Below are 17,583 nucleotides of genomic sequence, written 5' to 3' on the forward strand. Positions count from 1 at the left end.
GTTATAAATGTGTCTCCAACAATTAACTAACACATTTATGTTGACCCACTATGTCTTTGCACAATGTGCAGCAAGGTACCTAGTGCTTAGCTCTGACTCTGGGCCTACCTTTCTCAAAACCAGCCATTGTTTGGGGGAGGCTAGCCCTGAGCTGAGAGAGTGGGTGGCAGCCATTATTCTGCCCCTGTCAACTCAACCATTGCTTCCCTCCCTCACCCCCTTAAAGGCCCAAAAGCTGTAGCCTAAAGAAGTGAACACACCTCTTTCTCACTGCAGCAGCTGAAGGAAGGAAGGCGTCATCCAGAAATACTGGAGGGGAGGCAGGAAAGTGTATTGTGTGTAAAGTCTGACTTACTCCAGCCTGGAGTAACAGCACTGTATTTATTTACTTTATTAATTTTATAACCTGTCTATGGCCATGGCAGTTGCAAGCACATCAGGAAGTGGCAACTCTGATTATAGTTCTAGTTAATGAGTAACATTTTCCATAGCTCATAAGTGACTTTTCTACATTTTCATTTGGTTACTAGATAATGAGGTATGTCTGCTGGGAATAAGACTATCCTTTACACTACTAATCACTGCTCCCGTCTCTTTCCATATAAAAATGTATCTCCTGGGAAAGGATTCAGATACCAATCATATGAAACAAAGAACAAAAATGAAATACAAAATAATACTAAGTGGCTGACATTTAGTTGGTAACCCAAGTGACAAAATGAGATCATCTACAGTGACCCAGATTAGCATGAGTCCCAAATTAAAGAACTTGAATTGGGAAACTGAAGTCAGTGGATGAGCTCCGTGCTTTTGAAAATTAGATCACTTATTTAGGTGTCAAACTATGGGCTTAAGACTTAACTTCGGACCCTCATTTTTAAAAATCTTGTCTTTGATCTTCAGTCCATGATACCCATAGACACCGTGAACAAGATGCACAACTCTCATCTAGCGCTATTTTTGGGTGAAAAGAGCTCCCTCCCTTCTGCCAAGAGCAGATACAGAGTCTTAAAGTGAATGGGAAAAGGGCGGGGGGAGTGAAATGTCTTCTGATTCTCCCCTGGTAAAGTTGGGACTCCACATCATTCCCAGTGCAGGGTCATGCTTTAAACACTTAGTTGCTTGTGCTGCAGAACAAATACATTATTTGTTAGATATTTCAATCCTTCACTATAGCAACTCATTTTGGGTTTGGGTTTGGCACCCTCACTCACATGAAGTAGTATCTTACTGCCCAAGTAAGGCCCAGTGAATTCAGAAGGATTACTCATGCAGTAAGGTACCACTCAGCATGAGTAAGTGCCACAAAAATGGGCCCTTAAGCAGTTTTAGCATTAGTTCTAATTTATACAAAACATATGATTGAAATTTACTATATAGGTCAATTTGAGGATAATCATCCTAGTTGGAATGTTTCCTTGGTACAAAAACATTGACTTTCTGGAATAGTGATATGTAGTAGTGATCTCTGTAATTTGAGTAAGGATTTCCAAGGAAACCAGGTTTGGGTTTTGTAAAGATGGTTCAGATCCAGCTTCCCATTAATCTGATCTACCAAGTTTCAGATAAAAAGTTCTGGTTGTGATCAGTCCTTAAATTTCAGATCCTGAGATGTGACAAGAATCCATTAATTGTTGTGGTCCCTGGATTATTAAAAGCAGACTCCTTGTTGAGCTATACAAATTGCACTCCAGTTTGAGAACTTTATTAATTATTATTATTATTATCTATTAATGTACTTTTATTACTATAATGCCAAGAAGCCCTACTTATGAATCAGGACATCATTGTGCAGAACAAAAAATGGCCCTTGCCCCAAAGAGCTTACAGAGATAGCAGATGGATACAGATAAGTGATGATAGAGTACATGTAAATAATGGTCATCATAATAGGCAGTGGTCTCAGCACACAAGTAGCCCAACTGTGGTCAAGAAGAAATTAGAGAGACAGGCTGAGGTTTTAATTTGGACAGAATGAGGCAGGTGTGGAGTACAGAGGTATCTCTGTGAGTCATCAGCATAGATATGGTAGGTGAATTTGTGTTTGCAGATGAGATTTTCAGAGATAAGGTGTAGAGATAGAAGAGAAGGTGGACCAAGGCATGTAGAAAGTTGAAGGATGTAATGAGGAGAATCCTCCAGAGGAGATGCTGAAGGACTGATTAGAGAGGTAGGAAGAGAACCAGGAGAGGAAAGAATCACAGAAACCAATAGAGGATAGGAAGAGAACCAGGAGAGGAAAGAATCACAGAAACCAACAGAGGACAAGATTTCAAGAAAAGAAGCATGGTCAGTGTGTCAAAGGTGACTGACAGGTCAAAGAGGAGGATAAGGATAGAGACCTGGTTCTAAGCTTTTTCTAGGAAGAGGAATTTGATGAGAGTGCTTTCAGCAGAGTGTAAGGGGTGGAAGCCAGATTGCAGAGGGCCTAGTATGGAACTGGAGGGGAGGAACTCTAGGTACAAATTGTAGCTAGCTAATTCAATGAGCTTAGAGATGAAATGGGATGGTAGGTAAGAGGCAAGTAGGGTGCATTTTTTTAAGATGGAAGAGAATCATAGAATATCAAGGTGGGAAGGGACCTCAGGAAGTCATCTAGTCCAACCCCTACTCACAGCAGGACCAAATCCAGCTATCAAATCCCCCCTCATTCTTCTCTTCTGCAGACTAAATAATCCCAGTTCCCTCAACCTCTTCTCATAAATCATGTGCTCCAGCCCCCTAATCATTTTTGTAGTCTTCTTGGCAACAAGGGCACACTGTTGACTCATATCCAGCTTCTCGTTCACTGTAATCCCTGAGTCCTTTTCTGCAGAACTACTGCCTAGCCACTTGCTCTCTAGTCTATAGAAGTACATGGAATTCTTCGGTCCTAAGTGCAGGACTATGCACTTTTCCTTATTGAACCTCATCGGATTTCTTTTGGCCCAATCCTCTAATTTGCCTAGGTCTTTCTGTATCCTATCCCTACCCTCCAGCGTATCTACCACACCTCCCAGTTTAGTGTCATCTGCAAACTTTCTGAGGGTGCAATCCACACCATTCTCCAAATTGTTAATGAAGGTATTGCACAAAACTGGTCCCAGGACTGACCCTTGGAGCACTCCACTTGATACCAGCTGCCAACTAGACGTGGAGCCATTGATCACTACCCGTTGCACCTGATGATCTAGACAGCTTTCTAGACACCTTATAGTCCAACTAAAGCATGATTGTATTTTGAGGGGAAAGAGCTAACAGCCAGTGAAAAGTTGAGGAGAAGAGTGAGGGAAAGGGTAAGAATGGTCTCAGGGGAGATCAGGAGATGGTACAGGATGGGGTCAACGGGCAAGTGGAGAGGTTAGAGGAGATGAGCAAATGAGAAATGTTCCTTTAGATTTCTTATAAGTGGTGAATCACTGAACCAAAACTTTATGCAGATTGTGAGCTCTTCAGAGCAGGGCAACACTCTTTAGTATTTTTGTGTCATGTATGGCACTGGACACTGTCAGCTCAGAACAAATAATAAATAGTAATGGTGCCTAGGACTGTTACTATCAAAGCAGTACCCTGGCCAGTTGTTGCTGGGGTTTCCACTATCACTGCCATGAAAACAACAATTCTTTTAAATCTTTTTGTTGTAATACACAGTAAACGTGGAAGGTGTGTGGCTATGAAACATATACAAAATAGCACGTGACTAGTTGAAAAAAGATTAAGGCAAGACTGTTTCTTGGACTTAGTGTAGTTTTTCCAGTTGGAATAATTCACTATACAATTATGACCTAGGAAATGAACACAACCTATGATATACTCATCCTGTATGATTTAAAATGATACAATTAACCAGAACAATCCTACCCAAGCAAGTAAAAAATAATGCAAATGGAGGTCATATACTGCCATTTAATTAACCTAATGTGGCATGTTCATTTGTCACAGACACAAGTACTGCAAATGCTAATTGTTTAAGTCAGCTAATTGGGAAACTGTTTGAAAGAACCTGGAAAGGGTAATACCATAGCAACAACTGGTCATGTGACCATGAGGCTGTCAGATATGTGCATAAATACGATTTTTACCAGGTTAATATCTGCTTAGTCTGGAAGCAAATACTGAATGATACCTTTTTTACTAAGCCAGGCAAGTGATGTAACAAGACAATTTGACAGAATGGGAAAGACCTTATGTGCTGAAAGACATAGCTTGGTATTCAGAATACCTGCCTGATGAAGTGCAAGAACATTAAAATGTGAACTTCTGATTTTCAGACATATTCTGCTGTATAATCTTTTTGGTGTATTATGTGACAAACTCTGCCCCCGTATCATCACATTCAGGGAGAAGAGTGTTGCCAACTTTTCAATGTTACCACGTGTTTCCTGATATTTTTTGTTTAAAGATCCAGCTCCTCCAGTCATGTGATTAAGTGATTATCTCAGCTTTCATTTTTTTAAAAAAAAGTGTCTAGCCCTCCTGAATGCAAAGAAAAAAATTGAAAGACTCAAAAACCCACAGGCAAATAAAAAAAGTCACAAATGGTTTAATTTTTAAAAGTTCATAATTTTTAATGTCAATTTCATGAATTTTGACTGTCTGAGGATGGCAATACTGATTGTATTAATAGTGGCGGAGTGGGAGATACTGGGATGGGTGGGGATGGATCCATTATCCCTGTGGTTCCCTTGACCATTGTGTTTTGTGTAGTAGGTCACAGGAAAGGCAAGGTCTGCTGTAGTTTCGGGGCTGAAGGAGTGACTGCAGATTCTCAGGTATTGGAGAAGGATTCTTTACTAATGGTTGGCTTGGGACAGAATTAGCTGCGGAGAGCAGTTTGACAACAACCAAGAGGAATACACTTGGTCAAAAGCTCAAATACTCTCTCACTCAAACCCTCATAATTAGAAACACTAAAAAAAAACATTAAAAGGACAGTGGAATCATTAAATAAACAGCTAGACAAATACTGTAATCATTGTCAATAATATGTCATCATACAGAAGCTGCAACATTTGTATGTAAAGGTAAATGTGTATATTTATTTACACTTGGTACTTGTAAAAGTAGGGTCCCAAAATCCTCTCCTGCTGCCATGATTTTCATGAAATGAGTGGGCCATCAAGTAAAACATGTACTTATTCCATTAACCTTTGCAGTGGTTGGGAAATTAGAGAGATTTGTTTAAATATGTGAATACATGGTTTTAACCATATCCTCACTGGAAAGTTATCTGTTGAAAGGCTCCTCTCTAATGTGCTAGAAAATGATTTATTTTTATTTCACTTGTTAGAACTTACAGCCCACAGTATTTACCGTCTAACATGTAATCTGAATGCAGATGTTTGAGTTCAGTACTATTAATAATAATAATTTTGAACTGCAATATCAATCAGAGGCCAAAGTCAAGACCTGGAACCACAAGTACATGTTCTCTGCCTTAAGGAGTTTGTAGTCTAAGAATCCTCATACTGATAGCAAAGATGTGCTTCTTTCTGTGTGTCTCTTAAAATTCAGCTGCTGGAGTCATGTGATTAAGTGATCATTTCATTGACATATCTCAGTTACGTTTTAGACATTTTTACATTCAGAATTTCCAGGACTGGATATAGGCTTTGATCCAAAGCCCATTGAAATCAGTAGGAGCCTTCTCACTGACTTCACTGGGCTTTGGAGCAGGCCCTTAACACATTATACCCAGCTGTGCTGCGTCTGTCCCTTCCCTATGGTCAGCTCTACCACAGTAGCAAATAGGTAGTCACGTGAGGCAGGAAAACATTCAATAACCATTTGTGTGAGTGAATGCGAGCTGATGGGGGAAGCAATCTGCAGCTTTATCTAAGACAGCAGGACCCCTAACGTCAGCCCTGCCCATATCAGACTGGACCAGTGTTCATCTGTTAAAACAATGGATGCTAAAGTACTGAACCCATCATTTCCAGTTGAAATCGTTTGAAATGTAAAGCCTGTGTTTCAGGATGGACCATTTAAACAAAGAACACTGCACTTAGGACAGGGATAAAGGCAAGTTTCTTATAACGTTCCATACAGAAAAAAAAAAAGAATAAACTTATTAAGAATGGCCATACTGGGCCAGACCAAAGGTCCATTTAGCCCAGTATTCTATCTACCAACAGTGGCCAATGCCAGGTTCCCCAGAGGGAATGAACAAACAGGTAATCATCAATTCATCCATGTCCTGTCGCCCATTCCCAGCTTCTGGGCAAACAGAGGCTAGGGATAGCAACCCTGCCCATCCTGGCTAATAACCATTGATGGACCTAGCCTCCTGGAATTACTGACTTTTTTTTTTTAAACCCTATTATAGTCTTGGCCTTCACAAGATCCTCTGGCAAGGGGTTCCACAGGTTGAGTGTGCATTGTGTGAAAAAATACTTCCTTTTGTTTATTCATGATGTGGTTGATAACAACATTAATCATATATTTTAGTGTATAACCTCCACATTTGAAGGCATCTGAGATCCTTATCTGAAATAACTACAAAACAAATTACAGTATCTGCAGACATGCCTGTAAAAATGAACAAGAGCAAGAAAACGAAATTATAACACCATAAACCCCACAAACCACAGAACTACTCCAGCCAAGAAACAAGATTTAAGCTTTGCTCTGAAGGTGCCACAGATGTATCTTTGGAATACATGGAGGGAAATGACATTCCAGAGTTGAGGTCCCTCAATGGAGTAGGCCTGCCTTGCTGTCCCCTTGCTTTATTCTGTAGCCCACTCATTTCGTGATCATGTGGGATGGTCAGCAATTCCAACCTGGTCAATCTTAAAACTGCTGTGATGGGTTAAAGTGGCAGACAATCCTTCATACAGGGGCAGATTCTTTTTGCCCCAGTCTGCTCCCTCTGCCCTTCTTAGGCATGTCTTGTGGTGGGGGAGTCACCTGTATGTACCTATACCTCTTTACCTGTAACCCTTCGCTCAGAGGTGGAGAACAGAGACTTTCCAAGGGGACTGTAAACAGTGCGATGGCTCACTGCTGTGGCGCCTCCTGCTGGTCGTATCAGGGAATTAGCTCTTTTCCAGCCTGGGCGCCCTGCGCAGGCCGGTGTCCCACAGCCCCTTGGCCCCCTGTGCCCCTCCCAGGACCCAGTGCCCTTTCTCTTTGGGCACTGCTCCCTGGCAATACCCCCACAGTCTCAGTGTCTCCCTACCCAGGGGAACCCCCAACCCTCTATCTCTGCCTTGCCTCAGTCGTAGGCTACTACCAGTCACCAACTAGCCCCCGTTCCTGGAGCAGACTGCAGTATAAGCCACTCATCACGAGCAAGGAGGGTTTGGCCCTGCTGCCTCTGCCTACCCATGGACTGCCCCCTGCAACTCCTAGTAACCATTGGCCTTCTGCTAGGCTGCAGCCTGGGGATCTCCAGGCTGGAGCCTCCCCAGCTCCTCTGCCTTTCCACAGCCCTGCTCCACTTCAGGCACTCTGCTCAGATCCCTGCAGCTAGGTCCATCTCCCTCTACAGCTATAGAGAATCTGCCTCTGCTCGTGGCTTCCCTGGCTTTTATAGGGCCAGCTGGGTCTGTTTGGGGCATGGCCACAGCTGAGCCTACTTTCCCTCATCAGCCTAGGCTTCTTGCCGCAGCCACAGCCCTCTCCTGGACTATTTCAAGCCCCGCAGGGCAGGAGCGTGTGTCTACCCCGCTACAGAGTCTATAAGCAGCTGGCACCAATTAGAGCAGCCCCCAGACTGCTCTAACCTGTTCGAAGCCAGAGCTGGGTAACGATTCAGGAAACTATAACCAACTTCTTGGCTCCCCTGGCACGCTATATAATGATGGCATACTACTTAAGCATTTATATCTTAATAAAAACAACAAGGAGTCCTTGTGGCACCTTAGACACTAACAAATGTATTTGAGCATAAGCTTTTGTGGGCTACAACCCACTTCATCAGATACACTACTGTATTTTTCACTCCATGCATCTAATGAAGTAGCCCACGAAAGCTTATGCCCAAATAAATGTGTTAGTTTCTAAGGTGCCACAATGATTCCTTGCTGTTTTTGCTGATACAGACTAACATGGCTATCCCTCTAAATCTTAATAGTAAGTCCTTGGAGTGTTCTCATTGGATGAAAGGCTTTTGTTCATGGAGCCATGGCATTACCCTTTAGCCGGGGCCTTTTAATGCAGTACTAAGTAGTAGAACAAATCCTACTGGGCCATTTCATATTCTTTGTAAACATAATGGTATTACTTGTTCATCTGTCCAGGGTCTTATACTATGCTCATTACTGTGGTATCCAAGAAGCAAGTAAAAAAAGCTGAAAAATGTGTGTTATGTACAAATTTGGATAAAAACTTTATCATAACCATTAAGAATTTAGAAAAAAGGTGGGTCCTGATCAGGGGGATTGTACATAGTAATTAGATTGGATGTGGGGGAAGATCTCTGTCCTAAATTCCAAACTGACCTTTATACTTGGAACTAATCCCTGAACTAATGTGTAAAGTTGCTAATTTCCACTGCAGATTCTTCCTCAAAATGCGTTCCTCCTGTCATACCTACAACATATTGATTAACTAATGTTGGCTAGATTGATCTGCAGTCAAATTAGCTGATCTTGTTTATATTTAAAAAAAAATAATTATCTTAAATGATCTGGAACAATCAAGTTGTGTACCCTATGTAACTGCAATCTTACGGTCATTACTTTCATTCCTTCTGTTGTTTGTTACACACGTGTTTCATCTCCTTTCAAATTAGATAGTAAATTTTTTGGGGACAAGAGACTATTTTTCCTTACCTGTTTCTGTAGTGCCTTGCCCAATGGAATCTTGACTTGGCCTGTGTGACTTGGCCTGTGTGGAATCTTGACTCAGTTATAAAAAATAAAAGCCATCTAAACAGATTTGTTCTATTTGATCCTATCAGGTAATAGTAAAGTAATTCTACCTACTCTGCATTTAACCTACAGGATTATAGGCACACTTTATTAATGACAATTTTTTTTTAATGAGAGAAAGAGTAATCCAAAATACCTAGAGGACCTGAGGGCAAATAAAGTAAATCAAGAAAAAGTGTCTCTAAAAATGTCAAGCTAAACAAAGCCTTAATAAATGAATGAAAATGGTTTTTTTTTGGAAGACTGCCTTTCCTTCAGCGAAACACCAATTGAATAGCATTCCCATAATCTAAGGCGGGGAGTCTGGACTCTAGCCATATAGTACAATAGCTTCTACTTTTATTACTGCTTATTGGATGGCAAGAAATAAAAAAGGTAAATCCCATTACAGAACCGTGCAGAAAGACAGTTCAGACACCGAATAGCAAATTCAAGCAGACTGCATTTATGGTAACATCACATTTCTGTTCATATAACATCATTGTCAGGGGCAGTAGACTTAACTAGGCAAAAGGTTTTGTATTACTCAGGTAACACTGAAACTTTTCATTGCTCTTTACTTCTGTTTAAAACCACTGTAGAGCCAACACAGCCAAAAGAGTGAGCTGGATTCTGTTTTTTCCTGGACTTCAGCAGATATGTTTACTGCATTGACTGAAGCCAGCGAGACTTAAGTGTATTGATAAGCCCTTAGCCGAACCGCAGGCTTAATGACAACTATGCAAACCCATTATCCTCAGTGAGTGTGCATCTGATCGGGATACAGCAAACAATTCTGCTGATACTCAAGAAAAAAAGAGAATCCACCTCACTCTACTTTAGCTGTTTGCAATGGTAACAGGAGTAAAAAGTATTAAAAGATATTTTTATCACTAAAGGCAGCAAATACGGCTCTGAATATTCATAGGGAACAGATCTGTTAAGGAAGAAGATGGAATTTTTCATAGTCATTTTTCAGAATAAAACCACAGCTTAACTGCAACTTTAAATAGAAAAAAAAAGTTTCATGTTAAAACTAAGGGCTTATTTACATATGGTGTTGTTCCTGATTAACCCCATGTGTGAACACTCTTATTCTGAAATAAGAATACCTTGTCGGAAAGCTATTGCATTCAAACCCCTCCAGCCCTATTTTAATCCAAACTTTCAAGTGTAGTCAAACCAGTAAGTCTGTTTATTTGGAAGCTGAAACAAGGGGGGCTTGGTATTCACTACAGTTAAAAGATGTGAATTTCTTCAGTATTATTAACATGCTTGAGAATATTGTTAATCATATTAAAACAGTAGAAAAACTACCTCCAAAAGAGTACACTGGTTAAAATTGCTTTTGAGTCATATGACTGTGCAATATTAATGTTAATACCAACATTATATTTTTAAATGCAATTGACTTGTTACCTGTACTTTCTAAAAAAAAAACACAATCTCCAGAACCTGTATACTACAAAGGCAAATGAAAAGCAAGCAGATTTTAATAGCAATGAAAGTATTGTACAGAGCATCTGAGAGCTCATTCTTTTTTTTTTAACTAAAAGAAAGGGCTTAATTTTTTCTCACTTTTCATGTATTATGGATATTTTTGTCTTGCAATGAATGTGTGTTGCTTGATTATATAAGAAGTAGCTTGTCTTTGCAAACATGTTCATTGTATCTTATGTTTTAAAGTCAATTATTTGAAGCAGTGATTTTTCAGTGATGCTGCCATGAATTCTCCATGTTGATCCTCTTCATGGTAATACTTTTTTTTCCTGGCAGAAAAATAAACATATGTTCCAGACATTCCAAGGAAACTTGCTAGGCTGATCTCTAGGTTAAACTGCAGACATTTGTAGTCCAGAACAAACTGACAATCAGTTAACTCCATGTAAAACCCTAATATAGTCGTACCCTAGGCATTTAAATCTAACTGGATAAAGGATCACTATAGTCTCTAATTAAAATCCTATACTGGCAGAGAGATGGATTAGTTGACCTGATTGACATTTTCAACTTCAACTTTTCTGACACTGTGATATATGAATACATGAGCCTAGGAACTGTAGTGCCTAAGCTCTTGCGTGACTTGGAAAAACAGAGACAATACATTAGCATTGAATGGCTAGATGTGTGCCCTTTTCATGGTGGTATTTGTATATAAGAAAGCTGACTAGATATAACAGCTGCTTTTACTATGTTCAGCAGGATGGGATCATCAGGATTCCCAATAAATCAGGAAAGAGCCGTGGAGTCAGAACATTGACGCACATTAGTGTTGTTTATAATACTGATAACTACTACACCCAACTCAGTGATAAAAGAGTGTAAAGTCTTTAAGGAATCGAAAGGAAGAAAGAGGAATTACCCAGTGAAGAGTGCTGAAGGAAGATGATGGCCATTTACGAAGTCATAATAAATGTGGGTTGACAGACAAACTGAAAATATAGCCCTGGGTAAAAGCGTGAATTCAGGGCATGAGGTTAACTGAGGAAAAGACAAGGCTAAAACTCAGGCATATGACTTTATGGTACAGAATCTGATTTTACAGATTCTGACAGAATCAAGATCTGACATAAAAAGGATTTATAAACTTTATTGTGATGACATGCACCCGTGGTTCTGAATATGTAGTTTGCATTTCAGAGGCTATTTAAAATTATGCAGTTTAGAAAAGGAATGTTACCCCAAGATCTGAGAACTGATCACTCTTGGAAAACATAACCAGAGACTGCGACGAGAAAGATGAGGAGTCTTTAACCCATACTGACATGAGCAGTTCAGTTTGCTGTAGTGGAATCACTCACATGTGTAACGAATTCAGGTCTAGGTCCTTTACCTTTATGTCCTGAAGTTAAAAAAAGCAGCAATTTATCTCATCAGTTTATTTAATTTTTTTTATTCTTATGGGCTTGACAAAATGAGGCACATAATGCAGACAGTCCCTGCCTTGAAGAGATTATAATATAAGCAAAACAGACACAGAATAGACATCATGCACAGGGAAGACCAGAGGAGGGAGTGACTGGGTTGTTTCGTATTCTCATTTTGAATATATCAGTAACATTATTGAAATGCCTGAGTCATTCCATGTAGGCAGGGCACAAGAAGTGAGTCTTGATGAAGGATTGATGTGGAGAGCGGATAGTGGGTTGATGACTCAGAAGTGGAAAGACGTAGGGGAAGCATATTGATGGTTGCAGGGGAGGCAGAGAAGAGGGACTGGCATAATTGGCAAAGCAAGGAGTGGAAGTGACATGATAAGATATTAACACAGAGATGTAGACTGGATTGGAATTATGCAGGGATGAGGAGATAGGGATAGTTTTGGTAAGTAGGAGGGAAAACATGAGAAGCAATTAGGGGGTAAGGAGAGCAACTGGTCATGTGTTTTGTTTTTACATCAAGTCTCTTAATTTTAATCCAAAATATAAGTATGTGACCATTGACTTATGAGGAGAGGCTGAGGGAACAGGGGTTATTTAGTCTGCAGAAGAGAAGAGTGAGGGGGGATTTGACAGCAGCCTTCAACTACATGAAGGGGGGTTCCAAAGAGGATGGAGTTCAGCTGTTCTTAGTGGTGGCAGATGACAGAACAAGAAGCAATGGTCTCAAGTTGCAATGCGGGAGGTCTAGGTTGGATATTAGGAAACATTATTTTACTAGGAAGGTGGTGAAGCACTGGAATGGGTTACCTAGGGAGTAGTGCAATCTCCATCCTTAGAGGTTTTTAAGGCCCGGCTTGACAATGCCCTGACTGGGATGATTTAGTTGGTGTTGGTCCTGCTTGGAGCAGCGGGTTGGGTTAGACAACCTCCTGAGGACTCTTCCAACCCTAATATTCTATGATTGTGCATATTTTCAGATAGACATTTGCAACTCCCAGTATTTTCTACTCAGTCACCCTGCAAAAATAGACCAAGTAGATTCTTAGTATTAAAAAACCTGCTACTTTTGATTAAAATTCATGAATGTTTTGAGTTGCACTTCAATAACATTACTGTAAAAGACATTGCCTCCATTTAATATACTGAGCAATGAGCTCGTAAAGGACATCAGTCCAAGCTGTACCTAGAACTCAATGAATTCTTGGATGAAATATCACAGAATCATGGTGTATTTTTACTTCATGGGTTTTTAATGAACATTTTTACAAGTTTTATGCCAAATCAATACAGTTAAGGTTAGATTCTGATAGCTTTATTCATGTTTAAGTCGTACCATACATCATGACCAGTCCCAGTGAAACAATTGAATTACTTGTGGAATAAAGTGCTACTCATTGTGACTAAAGGTATCAAAATCTGACCTGTATTTCTCCAGTGTTGCCATTTAGCAGTTTAAATTAAAATCTATGGCATCTGTTCAAGTTATTTTGGAAGACAGAACCTTTATAAAACTCATGAGAAAGAGCAAGCATCAATGATATTGTGGGAGACTGTTCTCCATTTGCTATATATTAGTCATACTTTATCAATATATGTTATGTTTAGTTACTTGTAAAACCGTAATTGTATTAATGATCAAATGATTATTTTTGCATTGGTTTTATGCCCAAATTTTTTTCTGGATGTGCTACTTTCATCTGGGATAATAAAAATCAATGCATGGTGTTTAGTGTTTCTAATATTGCTCAGATCATTTTTGCAACATGAAATGACTAGACTGGACAGGGACACTATGAAACAAAGAGTGAAAATATTTTCAGAAAAACTTGGTTGTCTCTTGTTTGTGTTCTTCATGAATAAAGAAGCATCATCATTCTTTGTAACTAATGCCTCCCAAAGAGAGAACCAGGACGAGACTACTCAATCTAGCAGGGAAAACTAACATTATCCAATGGCTGGAAGTTGAAGCTAGACAAACTCAGACTGGAAATAAGGTGTAAACTTTTAAGGGGGAGACTACTGGAACAATTTACCAAGGGTTGTAGTGTATTCTTCATCACTGACTACTTTTCAAAATGGAGTGGATGTTTTTTTCTGAAAGCCATGCTCTAGGAATTATTTTTGGGGAAGTTCTCTGGCTTGTGTTATACAGGAGATCTGATTATATGATCGTAAAGGTCCCTTCTGATCTGGGAATCTACTTTTTACCAGTTGTAAATCTAGGATCATTGATTATGGTTTAAAACTGCCAGCATGCATCCAAGATAAAAAAGAAAATTGTGATATAATTTGGCTATTTATTGAAAGATCAAATTTCTTTCAGAACTAATTATCAGGATGACAGTTAATGTGCTTTGAGTGCTGAGGAGCAGTGGCCTTGGAGCGGAAAAATAATTGATTAAAAAAAAGCTTATGTGCATGGTTAAGTGCCCAATGTAGTCTGTAAGATTCTTTCCATAGTTTTGAATGGACTTTGGATCACGATCTTTATTATCTGTGATCAGGACTGAACTTACAAGTATCATAAGCCAGCTTCCTCATGACTTCGCTGTTCCCAGGACTTTTAACTATTCTACCTACCTCAGAGAGATGCTCAGGACCAGATTCTGCTGTCACTTACACCATTGCTAACCTAGAGCAATCCCACTGAGCTGGTTTCTTCTGTGAGTCAGTAGAATAGCTCGGCATCTCCACACAGAATGAAAAAACTTGACTGTTCGAAGGCTCAGTCCTGCAAGACCCTCTGCACATGGCACAACGCCTGAAGTCAATGCGTGTTCAATGAGAATAGACCTTTCAGAATCATACCCAACATTATGGTGGGAGATGCTGAAGATATAATTCTTTAGAAACTAGGACTGTACTAAGCTCAGGAATATGCAACAAAAAGTGGCAATCGACTATTAATAGAGCTTTAAAATTTGCCAGTTGACTGAAATCAAAATGTTGACAAAGCTCCACCAGAAACCACATAAGGGTTTAATAGTTTCTTGCCAGCTAGCCTGCCTGTCTCTAGGGCAGCCTGCCAGGCAGACTATCCCAGAGTCAAGGACCTTAGGCCTTCCAGGGTCCATGCTCCAGATGAGCTGGCAGGAAACCAGGTACGTTTCAAAACCAAATTGAAATGAAAGCAAATTTCAGCAAATGGAATTATCTCCACAGAGCAGTAAGCATTAAGAACTTTTGTACCACATCAGCAACATACTGGATTATACTTCATACATAAATACAACTCATATGTTAATACTTTGGTATATTAGCAACAACAGCTTACTACCTTGAGGTGGAATACAGTAAACTTATTCATATGGAGTCTGAGTATAAAATAAATGTAGTACACATCAACCATAATGTGAGGCCAAATCCTTAGCTGATATAAATCACATAGGTCTATTGACTTCAGTAGAACAACAGTGTTTTACACAAGCAGAGGATATAGCTGATGGAGGACTGCCAACCCCAAATGTTCCAAACTTGTGAGTCTGGCAGTGTAGTCGGGTGGCGGTCAGTCCTCCCCCTCTGGAGGCCACCCCACTCACTACGTCATTGGGATCTCAGCCTAGTATTGGGGAACTAGCAGTTTGGTGATAGTGTCGCAACTGGCCCTAATCTCCTCCTGCAGAGAAGGGCACACCCAGTAATCACTCAGCTCTGGGCTCTTGCAGCAGAGTCAGAGAAAAACCCAGCAGTCAATTAGCCCTGGTCTCTTGATTCAGAGACAGGGCAAATCCAGGGGTCAGATGTCCTAGTTTCAGCAGACAACTAACAAAGCCAGGCCAGGTGGTGGCAGATGAGGCCTGGGCCTATTCCACTAGACCCCCAACCCAGGGCCCTAACAGTGTCAGAGTGATCTGCCACTGGGTCAGCAGGACTCCCAACTGCAACACACTAGCCATACTTGAACCAAAGCTGCAGCCAGACTAAGGTTAGCTGCCCCTATGCCACTTCCTCCCCTCCCCTTGAGGTGTACCTGGAGTAGCAGGCTATCATCTGCCTCTTCTGGGTAGGTGTCCCTGGCATCACTGGGCTCAGCAGCAGAGTCAGCAGCAGGGAATGTCTGTCTCCCTCTGTGTCTCAGCCCCAACTGAGCAGGAGGCCCTGCCCTTTATATTTCCTGTTTTGATGTCATACTTCCGATTGGAGGGATGAGGCAGTCCTGGCTCCACCCACGTGGGCAGGAAGGGTGGTTCTTCTCCCTCTGGCTCAGAAGGAGGCCACCTGGCCTCACTACAAGCCCCAAAAATCATTAGATTGGCTTATGAATCATGAGACCAATTACAAAAATACATTTTGGTTCCTTTTATTTGTATTCTGGTTTTGAGCCCTGTTACACTACACTGGGGTCACATTTTCAAACTTTTCTCCCCAACCATGCAGGCTAAAAATTTACCTTAAACATAAAAATACATCTGAGATTCTAACATATTCACATGCCTGTAGAATCTTAGTCTTTAAGAAAAACATGAATTATTGCAAAATCTCAGAATTAAAATCTTGAAAGATTGCAACAGAGCCAAAGGTTTGCTCAGCTAAACTGACAGATCATTTGCCAGGATCATCTTGGCATATAGGGGATCTAATCAATCCCCTGCTATTTGGGGACCTCGGGGATTGGTGCATCACAGTTCCTCCTATTTTCTGTCTGTGATGTAGAATAGTTGAGTTTTCTGAGAGCTCTAGTACTTCAGACTAATTTCAGTTGTTGGGTTTGTTGCGGATGCTGGGTGGCATTGGTAACCTGTGATGTACAGGAGGTCAGACTAAATGATCTTCTGGTCCCTTCTTACCTTAAACTCTATGACTTTATGACTCTAGGTAGTCACCAGTACTTTGGAGATGGTCTGTCTTATTGTGTAAGACCACAGCAGCTGTTGGGCTTGGGTTAGCATCCCCTTGATTTAAAATGGAGGAGACTATAATGGTGGAGGCCATTGACCAAAGTTCATTCTGGCAAAACAACCTCTTTATTCATACAGCTTGTTGCCTGAGGGGTTAGTGGAGAGCATTCTTTGGTTGCTTTTTGTTTAAGGAGAAAGTGTTGGAGTCTGCATTGGCGCTGGGCCAAATTTTTATTTATAGTGAGGGCTGGTCTACACTTAAAATGTTGCTGAAGCGCTTTAGTGAAGATGCTCCTATGCTAACAGGAGAGCATAGTTAATCCACCTCCCTGAGAGGCAATAGCTGTGTCGATGGGAGAAGCTCTCCTGGCGACATAGTGCTGTCTACACAGGGGGTTAGGTTAGGTTGGTATAATGACCGTACACACCCCAGAGCAATGTGGTTACACCGATATAAGTCTGTACTGGAGACCTGACCATAAACTCACACGTGCAAGTGTACACACATTCTCTAATTTTGAGCTAAGGGCCTGATTCAGTGTCCACTGAAGTCAATGGGAGCTTTTCTTTTACTTTAAATAGGTGTTGGATCAGGCTTCTGTGTGACTGTTCTGATTAGCTCCTTATAGAAATCAAATATAAGAAGCTACAGATGACTCAGTAAAGAGTTAGATCTTGCAGTCTTTATTGGGGAAAAATTACCAGTTATTTCAAATGCTTTATGTGCTGCTGTGTCAGTAACAATTACTAATATTCATGCGTATGGAGCATTGTAACGAAAAGTAAAATAATAGGTAGGTAAATGCAATTTTTTAGACAAAATATGTGAACCATGCTCAAGTGCAGATATATTATTCCCTCATTTTGAATGCTAGGAACATAATGGTCTATTTGCTGACAAAGAAGGCTACTTCTATTTTAAATATTAAACAATCCCTTCTTCATACTTTGTCATTGTGTTTGCAGTTCAGTTTTTATGAGTGTTTGATTCACACATAACACTCTTTTCATATGCAATTCTAATAAATA

At 40.4% G+C, this 17,583-nt stretch overlaps 1 protein-coding gene and 1 long non-coding RNA gene across 3 annotated transcripts in view; one reads left to right on the forward strand and one right to left on the reverse strand.

Annotated features, from left to right (window-relative positions):
* The window catches only part of LOC142046616 (uncharacterized), a 63,461-nt gene extending 47,662 nt beyond the window's left edge, over positions 1 to 15,799 (reverse strand). Inside the window, exons 1-3 of one of the 2 annotated variants that reach the window (XR_012655635.1) lie at positions 15,687 to 15,799; positions 11,600 to 11,676; positions 8,754 to 8,797 (exon numbers count right to left, since the gene is read on the reverse strand). This is a non-coding gene — a long non-coding RNA (uncharacterized LOC142046616). Of the gene's footprint in view, positions 1 to 8,753; positions 8,798 to 11,599; positions 11,677 to 15,686 lie in introns of those variants that run through there. The other variant, XR_012655633.1, reaches the window with a different exon arrangement.
* The window catches only part of PCLO (piccolo presynaptic cytomatrix protein), a 612,599-nt gene that overhangs the window by 243,247 nt on the left and 351,769 nt on the right, over positions 1 to 17,583 (forward strand). The window lies entirely within an intron of this gene.

This window comes from Chelonoidis abingdonii, chromosome 1 (assembly GCF_003597395.2).
Source record: "Chelonoidis abingdonii isolate Lonesome George chromosome 1, CheloAbing_2.0, whole genome shotgun sequence".
NCBI lineage: Eukaryota > Metazoa > Chordata > Testudines > Testudinidae > Chelonoidis > Chelonoidis abingdonii.